Source organism: Engraulis encrasicolus, chromosome 12 (assembly GCF_034702125.1).
Source record: "Engraulis encrasicolus isolate BLACKSEA-1 chromosome 12, IST_EnEncr_1.0, whole genome shotgun sequence".
NCBI lineage: Eukaryota > Metazoa > Chordata > Actinopteri > Clupeiformes > Engraulidae > Engraulis > Engraulis encrasicolus.
The window spans coordinates 7,555,396-7,567,895 of NC_085868.1; the positions used below are offsets into that span (position 1 = coordinate 7,555,396).

Sequence of the window (12,500 nt, forward strand, 5' to 3'; positions counted from 1 at the left end):
ACACACACACACACACACACACACACACACACACACACACTCCGACAGATGGGCTAGTGAGGTGTGGGGTCAAGGTGTGGGGGCCATATAGAGGGCAACCTTAAGTGACTCAAGAGAGTTCAGAGGGATTTGGAGAACACAGGTCAGGGGTAAGGAAGGGTATTTGGTGCCAATTTGGTGCAGACATATCCATATACATTCTACCTTCCCCATTTAGCCAAGTATGACACGGCACCTGTTGTAAACTGGCTGTTACCAGAATGGCAATGACCAAGTTGTTCCTAAAGGTCCTGTGCACTGTCTGTGCATAAAGCTTTTTTTCAGACTATTACAAATAATGTTGGTGGAACGGCATGCATTAAGGGGTTCTACTACACACAATACAATTTGCCTTTCAAATTGAAGTCCTTTTACTGAGGGATAACCCCTTCAGATGACCGATCCCGTTTACGAGTCTCACACACTCCCAAGTTCTTCATCACAGCCTTCCCTACTTCATACACACACTTCATTAAAACACAATCCTTGGCACACACCAAAGATGGTACTCGCTCCACTGACAGTGGTGAGAGAGTCCACACACACACACACACACACACACACACACACACACACACACACACACACACACACACACACACACACACACACACACACACACACACACACACACCCTAACCCTATACACACACAGGCACACGTACACGCACACGCACACGCACACACACACGCACACGCACACGCACACACACACACCCTATATATACACACACGCACACGCACGCACACACACACACACACACACACACACACACACACACACACACACACACACACACACACACACACTTCTGCAGCTCTTCACACACATCACACTCAGTGACCTTCAGAAAGTCTGGACCATACAAGCACCTGGCAGAATATGCTGCTGGAACCAAACCAGGGTACACACTCACTCATGCTGCTTTGCTTTGGTTAATTATGAGCTAATACGAGTTAATTAACAGCACCACCGTTATTTTTTATTTGTAAACTCCCTCCACAGCCCACAAATCCTGTTCCTGAATGACCTTCAAAAAGTCTGGACCATTGAAGCACCCGACAAAACATACCTGCTGGAGGAAAACCAGTCGCTACCCTCACCTGCTGCTGTGTTTTGGAGTCAATTAGTGACAAATTACCACAATGATGTCGCCAGGCTTCGCCCTCCTAGTGATGCAACACCTTCGCCGGCGATGCTTCTACAGGTCGAATCGCGATTACAAGTCTATGATAATCAGGCAAACAATGATGGCTAATTAACAAAGAAACTAACTCATTGAGCACTGCATGCTCCAACTCCTCTGTCACTTGTCACTACCTCAGCATGCTCCCACATCATCCTCATTGGCATGAAATGTCACTCTGCATAAATAAACAGGAAGGGGTGAATTATTAAGTGTGGTATCTATAACAGGAATAGATTGGAGAGACCACATCGGGTCTTCAGCTAGCATGGGGCGGAGAAATCGTTAGCGGATTCTCATTAGTGAAGGTTCATTAGTGTAGTCTCATTAGGGGAGACTCATTTAAGGGCCTGCTCAGCCTGAGACAGAGAGCCATCTGTGAGCTCAGGAGAGCACTGCAGACTGATGCCAATGCAGTGGGGTGGCAGGGTTGCCAGATGTGTCCCAAAAAAATCCTAAAAAAACCACCTGGCTGGAAGCACCAAGTCCCGCCCAATTTGAACTAAATTCTATTGATGTTTATGGCCATAAATCTACAGAAAAAGTCCACCCAATATGTTTTTTTTTTACCTGCAGATGGTTATCCTAAACAGCCCAATTGGGCAGGAAATCACCTAGTTTGGCAACCAATTAGGGCCTTGCTACCAAGTCATAGGGAGTGAAGAGAGGAAACGGGAAGTCATCCCACCTGCCATCACATCGAATGAATGCAGAGGCTAGATATGGCTGCAGGCTAGGGGCCCCCACCTGCCAAGGGGCCCCTGATTGTCCTTGAAGGGTCATTTTTGGAAAAAAAAGTTAAGTTTTAAATGTTAGTAGTCCTCTTTCACAGTTGTCAAAGATATTATCACTCATTCCTGTCTCAGAATTATGATGCTGTCTGAGTAATTTTGTCACAGAATTTGCCCTCCATGGAGGCCTACTGTGACATGTAGCCAAGGGGCCCCGGGCCATCTTAATCCGGCCCTGTCTGCAGGCACTATGACCACAAAGTTTCATCGTGTAGCCAAATGTTCAATGACAATCAAATATCAAGAACCCAGGCTTGTTGGAACGGATTTTAGACACCCCCTCAACCATGGTGATGGCACATCATTACTGTACAAGAGTAGTGTCCAGAATACACACTCATCCAATAAAACAGGTGCAGGGATCAAACAACAAACATGAAGGAAAATCTGCATGCTGAAAATCTGCACACTGTCCCTACTCACCGATTCGCTCAACATTTGGACCTCTTAAACCCTTCACTTCATTCCACACTTTATTTTGCAATTTCTTGTTATTTGAAGGACGATAATGTCTTGTTGCCTCTGAGGACTGCTCCTGCTCTTAGTTCTAAGCAAATTCCATAGAAAAAAACAGCACATCATGAGTTTAAATATTTGTTATTATGTTGGAGGGATTGTGTATTGCCTGAGGATTGGAGAGTTACTTTTGTAGAAACTCTCAAAATGCCTTGTCCATCCCTGCAGGAAGTCTGTTCCAGGTCATAGAGAAAGCAAGCAGGAGAGAGAGAGAGAGAGAGAGAGAGAGAGAGAGAGAGAGAGAGAGAGAGAGAGAGAGAGAGAGAGAGAGTGGTTTTCAAATCATGCTTAACATTTGGCTCCAGATCAAAACATTCCTCCTCGGATCATTGATGATGATGGCACAGAGAGAGAAAGGCCCTCAAAGTGGCCATTCTGCATCGAAAGAAAGCTTCCTTATATTTTCATTTCAGAATTTTTTCACTTAAGTCTTCCTTTTCCTTTCTTTCCTCAACATGCCGTAAGTGTGTTCACACTATCCTCTCTCTCTCTCTCTCTCTCTCTCTCTCTCTCTCTCTCTCTCTCTCTCTCTCTCTCTCTCTCTCTCTCTCTCTCTCTCTCTCTCTCTCTCTCATGGAGGCAACATATCAGGTACAGTACAGTACAGTACAGTAAAGAATAGTGTTGCCTTGTTCTTTTTTCTTTCTTCCTTCACTCTATGCTGCATCTCTCGCTCTCTCTCGCTCTTGCTCTCTCTCACTCTCGCTCTCTCTCTCACACACACGCGCGCACGCACAGGTGCGTGCGCGCACACACACACACACACACACACACACACACACACACACACACACACACACACACACACACACACACACACACACACACACTTCCCCTGTCAAACTGCTCTCTCTCACTTTGAACGCCTCTGTCTAATTCATTTTCTCCTTTTGAACCTCGCTCTCCTTCCTTTTTATCCATCGGTCTATTTATCTTTTCCTCTTTCCCTGTCTCTGTCCTGGCTGTACTTCAGAGGGCTTACTGGTCACTGGGGCTCTCCCACATGCAATCGCCATGAAGTAGTTACTTTCTCCTTCAAAGTGTTGCTACCACAATGGAGACCGTTTTCTCTGTCTGTCTCCGTCTCCCGTCTGTCTGTCTGTCCGTCTGTCTGTTCATCTCTCTCTCTCTCTCTCTCTCTCTCTCTCTCTCTCTCTCTCTCTCTCTCTCTCTCTCTCTCTCTCTCTCTGTATGTGTCACCATCATGACTGCACTTACTCCCACACTGATGGCAGGGGTTTTATCTCTGAAGTTGTGGACACAGGTCTAGGGATATGAGGTCATGGAGGGACTGAGAGTGTGTAGCCACTGTGCAGATTACAGACGCCATCCGCTATTATCCAACTGCCACACTACAGAGGTCTGATGTTCCTACTCCTCTGCCCAGTGTCCCTGCCCCTATAGAATATGGATATGGCCAAAATCGATCAGTTTTCCCTTATTGATCAAATTGATCTTCAGCACCTTTAAAGGGAAACTAAATTCTATTGCTAAAGGTGGTTGAGTTGAGTTTTGCCAGTTGTCAAAAACTGAAGGAAATCTTTGCTACCTGGGTGGGGATGGAGTGGCTGCACTTAGCCCGTTATGGCAGCCAAATAGCAGTGGTGTGGGCAAGTGATAGCGGTCACATTAAAGGCAAATTTGAACCACCAAAGAAGCTGACCCAGACACGGCAGTCAATGTTACATATCACAATGCCATAATGCTACATGTTATTCCATAGTTTGTTACACTGTAACTAATTAATGTAGCTGGCAGAGTAAAATAAAGTGTATTCTCTTAACCCTCTCTGGTAGTAGTAGCAGTAAACAATGGCTAATAGTCATGTGCTTGATCATTGTCAATTAGCGGTTACAACTGTCAGTTCAATTGATTTTTCGATTAAGCACCTAGTGCTAACCTTGTACCCCCTACACGAGGCTCTCCTGCCCCCACCTCTATCTATCCTTGCATTACACGTAGTAGCTAACACGATATACAGATATTACAGGGTATTGGTTACAGTCCCTGGAGCAGTGTGGGGAGAGGTGCATCGCTCAAGGACACTTAAGCCATGGAGGGAACAGGGAATTGGAAAGGGTGGTACATTTGAACCTGCAATCCCACGACCTACAGTCAAACTCCTGAACCATTACACCACGGCTTATATGGGCAAAAAGCATCACAAAATCCTTTTCTATTTTGACCGTCAATATTTATCATGATATGGATTCGGAATACAAAATAGAAAATAGAATCTGAAATGGGCAGAATCCCAATATACAAAAGACTGCACTTTCTCCTCTTAATATAGAAGTGTAATGCACCGTGTCATCATACAGGCAACTTGGAGCCTCACAGTCTTTCCTACTACATCTGATAAGCTATTTGACGTCAACCCAAAGACTGCAACTAATAACTTCCTTGAGTTGATTGTATCATGTCTTGAAAATGGAATTACGTAACAACACAGTACCATATGGTACCATATCATGGTCCCGCCAGCCTACAGTAGACCTTCTTCCTTTACAGAGCCCAGTTACCCTTACCCCTGAGGGAAGGCCAGGACTGTTCATTTGGCATACAGGGCATTTCCCAGTGGGTCGACTCCCCTGTCCTCAGGGGCCATTACTTTTTTGGTTTTCTTACTTATTTCATTTTTTTTTTTTAAATCAGCCCACAGTTTACATATGGTCACAAAAAAAGCCAGGACCTTTTTATTGTCCCAGTCTCATCCAACCCCAACCTGACTCACACCATCTGACTGCGTTTCACCAAAATACTGTCTACGCAAGGTCATTCCGGTTTCCTCATGCAACCTTCTCAGGACAGAGAAAATCAGAATAATTTCTAAACGCCCATATTCATATGGCATCGTGAAGATGAAGGCGAAACATTCCAGCTGGAGGAGAGTCAGGTTAGTCCAACCCTGCCTGAGGGCCACACTATCCCCCCTTGCTTACCGCACCCTGGCCTTCACCCCCATGTTTGGGCTGATTGTCTACGACGGACATATTTCATCCTAATGGCTGTTAAGAAGAGCCAAACAGCACATGAAACATTAGTGCAGCCCACTGTGTTGACCTTTGACCTCAAGGAGGTCCTCAGGGGTCAACCCTGGCTGTGCCTGGAGCAGAGACCACCTCCTGGAACAGGGCAGAATGTGGTGTGACTGTATGGGGCCTCACACACACACACACACACACACACACACACACACACACACACACACACACACACACACACACACACACACACACGGAGTGGACACGCATGCTTGTATACACACGCAGACACCCTGACAAGAACACACACTCGTATGCGCTTACACACACACACACACACTCATATGTGCAAACACATGCTTGTACACACACACACGCTTGTACGCGCACATGCACAGACAGAGAGAGAGAGAGAGAGAGAGAGAGAGAGAGAGAGAGAGAGAGAGAGAGAGAGAGAGAAAGAAGGCCCCTGTGACTTTGCAAAAGCCCTACTGCATCCACACACCCTGCTGTTCGTTTTGCGAGGTTAATATAAAGTGCTGACTAAATTGCAAAGTACAGGACAAAAAAGCTGGGAAGTCTGAGTTCGGGCCAACTTTCCTCATTTTGCAAGTGCTCAGTTACACAAGAGAAGCCATAAGGAGCAGCATAGCCAATGAGTTATGGCCTGTACAGTTCTCTGAACAGGGAAAAGTGCAATACCAAACCAATAATGACCAAACCTAACCTACACAAACACAATCAGTGCGTAAAACGTGCACAGCTTCTACACGACGTTATCTGTAGGCCTAGTCAAAATTAGCTTCTGATATACGCAACCCCAACCCCCAGAGTAGCCTATTGAGAGAGATGGAACTAGATTGCGGATGTCCACTGGGAATTCTCTATCAGCACAGAGATAAGAAGTCAAAACTCCATGTACTGTTTTGGCTACTGCGCAAAGAAAACACTGTGCAAAAGCTGGAGCGCTTTGGCGCTTTAACTTTAATAACACCTGTCCAACACAACATATGTGACCTTCCATGTCCATGGTTTTCATTGTATAGCATTTTCGTGTGTTTCAATTTATTGATAAGGCAGATTACACCGCTTCAGCGTACCCTCACTGGTATCTCTCTCTTCCTCAGTGTAATATACGCGAGTCGCGACGGACATTTAAAACATGACAGTAGGCAGGGATGCCACGGAGAGAATGCCCAACAACAACCGACCGCACCACTCGGATATGTGCAACAACATCAACTGTGAAAGGAGGAACTCAGGCGCAGCGGAGAGAATCCGGGAGGGTATGCACGGGCTCTCTCCCCCCTCCCTCCCCTTTCCCTCTCCGCGGACATTCAGACAGCCCGGACCGCGCTCTGATAAATGTATGCGGCTATAGCATTCCCAACGTTTGCTGAACCGCGGGGCGATCACTTGCCCAGTCCGGCGGGCTTCTTTACGTTAGCCATGCACCTGCCACTCTATATATCCACATTACCGTGGAGTCATGTCATTATACCACAGGTGCAGCCTGTGTAAAATAATCTAAAATATGATGCACAATACTGCGTGTTGTCTGTGGTACATGGATTTAGAAATCTTGCGTGCCATGTTGCAAATTATAATTACACCGTAACAACAGTTTACCAAACCGATTAATTTAAAAGAAACTGAGACTTAAATGTTCCCAGAAGTATGAAATAAAACGAATGGCCACTGCTCAAACAGTTCATAAATGTTGCTGCTGCATGCGTAACAACCGATTAAACTCTTATATCAGTGGTAAATGGAACTGGGAGATCTCTAAGATTTGCGCAAAAAAATAGCAATATCCTGTTTGGACTTGAGGTCTTTCCTCCACGACCAATGCTGCGACATGAAGGAAACACAAGTTATCCCACTCCTTGACAGCTAACATTGGGCGCAACAAAACTCACCATTAAACTGTCAACTTCGAAGACAAACTTCCAGCGCGAAAATGACGTGAAATATCCAATCGTCGCCGAAAGAATGCGTCGCCAAGGCAGGTTTCCGAGCGGAGCTGACTGTTGTACCGAGGCAATCCCTCCTCTGTATCAAGACCAAGGTAAGTGCTTCACCGCGGATCCGTGCCAGGGTGAAGCCCCATCGCTAACTCCGGTAGGCGTGTTCTGCATGAGAGATCATGGGGAGTGATGGGGATATTGTACAACGCTCTTCACAGTCGAAATATGTGGGCCGATCTCTCCAGGGCACTTCCTGGTTTTAATATGAAGACATAATGTATGTGTTTGTGATTGTAGCAACAGGCTCATATTATGTCAGAGATAACCTTTAGGCTGTATGACGCTGAGGTGAAAAAAAACAGTCCCACAAACACAAAAAATCTGTAGGCCTACCGTCTTTTCCTGAAATGCCACTGATATAGCCTAATATAATCAATAAACCCTTGTTAATTAATATATTGATAAACGTAATTTATGACTTGCACTGACTAGTACTGTTTTGGTTATCATATTATTTTTCTTAACTCATTTAGAGTAATTTATCCAAAATCCTATGGCCCTTGTGTTAGTGTGGTTTGCATACACACAATAACATTGTCATGCCTATGTAGTACTAACAGTCAGTATTGTTGGAAGCGTTCCCTGTCCCAGAGGCATGTCTTTTCCTCACCTGCATGAAAACAATCTTGCACGCTGCAGAAAAATGTGAACCAAATTGGCAACTGCTCAGAAGAGGCATTGATTCAATACAGGCTTGACAAACAATGATAAATGACTTTGCCATTTTGCCACCCAGGACATATTACAGAACAATGAACGGAAGCATGGCCTGCATGCTGATGAATGTTGCTAACCAGCAAAGAAGATGCATGGTACCTTTTTGATGAACATGACACATAACAACAGCTACAAAATACATTATAACACAAAGCCCATTTGCAGCAAGGCACAGCCTGGAATCTGTTTTAAAAGGTAATGATGAATTGCCATCCACATTTGCAGAAGTGAGTAGATGATGTGGTAGAGAGTGTGCAGAAGTATTTTTGGAGAATCTCCTGTCCAGCCCCCCTCATCCTCTGTATCACATAAAATGCAATGGGTACCCGATTGAGGGGGCCGTCTCTCCCTGGGCCCGAGACAACTGACCCCCTTGTCACCCCCCGCCGACTTCACTGCTGAAGTCTAATGGTAATGTCAAACTACTCGGTAACAAAAGAAAAAGACTTGTCGTATGATGGATAGCATCTGAATATTGCAAGCTATGTTCCGAGTCAGCATGGAAGGACTCTGCCTAAATTAATGATGCCGTAAGTAGGCTACTGAGATGAATTACAGCTATGATCCGATTGTCTAAAAATATTAAATGCACTCTTCGGGTTTTATCAGAGAACATACAGAGTATAGGAAGATCATATTTTTTACTGCGGCTGTGTGTGTGTGTGTGTGTGTGTGTGCACAGAAACACAGACACACACACACACACACACACAGACACACAGAATGCATGCGTGTGCACATGCGGGTGTGTGTTCCTGTGTGTGTGTGTGTGTGTGTGTGTGTGTGTGTGTGTGTGTGTGTGTGTGTGTGTGTGTGTGTGTGTGTGTGTGTGTGTGTGTGTGTATGTACGTATGTGCATGCATATTTGTATGTATCTCTGTGTGCGTGTGTGTGTGTGTGTGCACAGAAACACACACACACACACACACACAGACACAGACACACAGAATGCATGTGTGTGCACGTGCGTGTCTGTGTGTGTGTCAGGGCTTAACACTAACACACGCCAGGTAGCCAAATGCGGGTGAATATCGGCGTTGGCTAGTAGATACCGAAGGTTCACTAGCCATTCTGGCGGGTCCGTTACTATTCTGAATGATGAGGCACGCATTTTGTAGTTTTTTTCCTCGGACCGTCTTTGCTACAAAAGCAATACAATGCGATTTCGCGAGCCTACAATACCCATGAAGCACCTGTGTCACGTGTCACCTGTGTGTCACGCATGCCAAGAATCTGATAGAGCGACTCGCAGACCTGTACAGGTCTGTGGAGCGACTAGTCTTGCGAAGAGAAGTGGCAACGGGCTACCGGCATATCAGCGTGTTTGGAAATGTCACTGAAAACCTTGTCGTGAAAATAAAGTAGGCTAGCGAAGTTCATCTCAACTGACGTGTTTTGCGATCTCTCATTAGTTCAATACTTAGTAGTAGTGGATATTAAAATGACCAAGGCGAGAGGAAAACACGTCAGCCTGTCTTGTGAAAGTCTCGAGACTAAAGCGCAGTGATAAGACAAGGACACAAGCGGTATTAATAATGTTCGGTTTAATTTTTCTGACTTGCCTGTATGTCTTCATACCTTAATACTCCTCCATGTTTCTTGTGCTGTTGTTCCCGACTGTCAAACCGGGCTTAAACAACGAGCAGTAGCCTACTGTAGCCTTCCAGACTGCACTAAAGCACGTCCCTCGCCTTGCGTCCGTTTATTTAAACAACTCAATATTAAACGAAATGAAAGGAAATCGTAGCCCCTTCTGTAGGCCTTGTTACCGCGTCTGTGTGCGCTTTTTAGTGGATACTATAAGAAAATATTCCAGAAGAGGTGTTATTCCACATCCATGAACTTGGCAATGACTTGGCAATGACTTTTGCTATCTACTTTGCTATCAATTTGGACGGCAACCTCCACAGATAGATGGCCTACCGGTATATGATATGAAGAAAGTGCCTTTCAGATCAAAGGCGAAAATATTTTGCTCCCGTGTAGCTTACATTTGTGCCCTTCCACAACACTGTGCTTGGTGTTTCTGCATGGTCAATATAGCCTATGCCGGCCAATTCCTCAGATCAGTAAATCTGTTCTTTCCATAGCATGCATGCATGGACCAGTTAATAGGCCTAACAATTATAGGCTAATTATTAAGCCCTATATTATATTATATTATATTATATTATATTATATTATATTATATTATATTATATTATATTATATTATATTATATTAGGCCTTATATTATGTTATATTATCCTACATTACATTATATTATATTATATTATATTAGCCTACATTACATTATTACAGCCTATTATATAATTCTTTAAAGCTGCTATGATGGTTAAGAAAATTATGGCTAGTGAAAAGGCCCAATGGCTAGTGAGTCAGGAAAACCACTAGCCAAAATGGCTGGTAAGCGAAAAAGTTAGTGTCAAGCACTGCTGTGTGTGTGTGTGTGTATGTACGTATGTGCATGCATATTTGTATGTATCTCTGTGTGCGTGTGTGTGTGTGTGTGTTCGAGAGAGAGAGAGACAGACAGATACAGAGAGACCGTCATACACACTCAAGGTGGCACAGAAACATACACACACACACACACACACACACACACACACACACACACACACACACACACACACACACACACACACACACACACACTGCGTGCACATCTTTGTGTGTGTGCGTGTGTGTATGTATGTATGTGCATGCGTATTTGTATATATGTGTGTGTGTGTGTGTGTGTGTGTGTGTGTGTGTGTGTGTGTGTGTGTGTGTGTGTGTGTGTGTGTGTGTGTGTGTGTGTGTGTGTGTGTTTCTGTGTACGTGTGTGTGTGTGTGTCTGTGCCACCGCTACCCTCAGAGGACTTGCACAGCAGACCACACACTGAGCCGAGCCGAGTGGCGCGCAGCCTTGGGGCGACTAGTGAAACACAACTCCTCTACCCTCTTCAGATTTACAGTACGCCAAGAACTCTATGATGTAATTAACCAGACAGGGAGAGAGAGAGAGAGAGCGTCTCATGGAATCACCCCATGTGCTTTTGTTTCCACTGCGATATGTGTCATGGCACACTGCCGTTCAATATAAATCCTTCAACTTCGTTTTCCTAAAAACAAAGAGCGTATTGCGTATTGGAGGTGGGGGTCATGGCAATTCAGAACACACGCTTGATTTGTGCGAACTTCCCCACCCACCAAATTACGGCAGTCAAGTAGCGGAACTCCGCGGACACCTTAGCTATGTTATTTGGTGTGGAGTTTGACGGATTTATGCTCATTCTTTATTGTTCAGGATGCCTCAACATACGTACCCTACATTCTGCCCCAAAACTTCAAACAAGAGGTGCTATTGTCAAAGGAAGGATTTTTACTAACCTAAAAGCTTGTGGTACATTTTTGGAAATTGTGATAATCGCATGTAATCTTTCCCAGTGATGAAGCATTTATTTGTCAGAACAGAAGAGATATTTGCAAGAGGGAGGATTCTATTTGGTTCTGTTTGCATGGTAGCCATTTTATTTGCCTGAAGGATTCACTAATGGGACTCATTCTGAATGTGGTTACCAAGCAATTATGTGAAGTCTGAGAATGAGGGTGGAAATGAGAGTGGGTGAATTCTGTTTTCCAGGGAAAGTTGTGGTTGTGGGAATAGCAACTAGCCCTTTGAGGAGTACCATCACAAATATGTGATTGGAATTTTGCCAAAATGTTGAGTTCTTATTATGATGTCATAAGGACTTTTCAAGATTTTTAACACAGACTTTTATCAGAGAGAGTAGAGAGAGAGAGGTTCCATTGGCCCATTGTTTCCGGGTTCTATTATTGCAAGGGGGAGAGGGGGGAAATCCCCCTTTAGGCAGACCTAGGCAGACCTAAGGACTGTTCTATTCAATGCTAGGAGTATTATGACACACCCCTTTAGGCAGACCGGAACCTGGTCATGTTAGGTGCCCATAGCAACCTATTACATTGGCATATCTCTATATACTTAGAGAATCTCTGCTTTTATGGGAGCTGTAGAGTGTTTGAGTAAAATTCTAGAAGAACTGGGGGAAAGTCCTTACTCCTCAAAGGGATAATACAGAAACCACTGTATATTAGTCAGTTGCAGAAGGAAATTCAGTTGCATACATAATAAACAATATGCGTATGCGCACATACCCAACATATCACTCAGGTGCGTGTGTGTGTGTGTGTGTGTGTGTGTGTGTGTGTGTGTGTGTGTGTGTGTGTGTGTGT

The 12,500-nt window shown here is 44.6% G+C and overlaps 1 protein-coding gene across 1 annotated transcript in view; it reads right to left on the reverse strand.

The window, feature by feature from the left end:
• The window catches only part of LOC134459253 (ly6/PLAUR domain-containing protein 6-like), a 21,411-nt gene extending 13,802 nt beyond the window's left edge, over positions 1 to 7,609 (reverse strand). The window contains exon 1 of the mRNA XM_063211557.1: positions 7,437 to 7,609. The gene's annotated coding sequence lies outside the window, so the exon portion shown is untranslated. The remainder of the gene's footprint in view (positions 1 to 7,436) is intronic.
• Between the last annotated feature and the right edge of the window lie 4,891 nt (positions 7,610 to 12,500).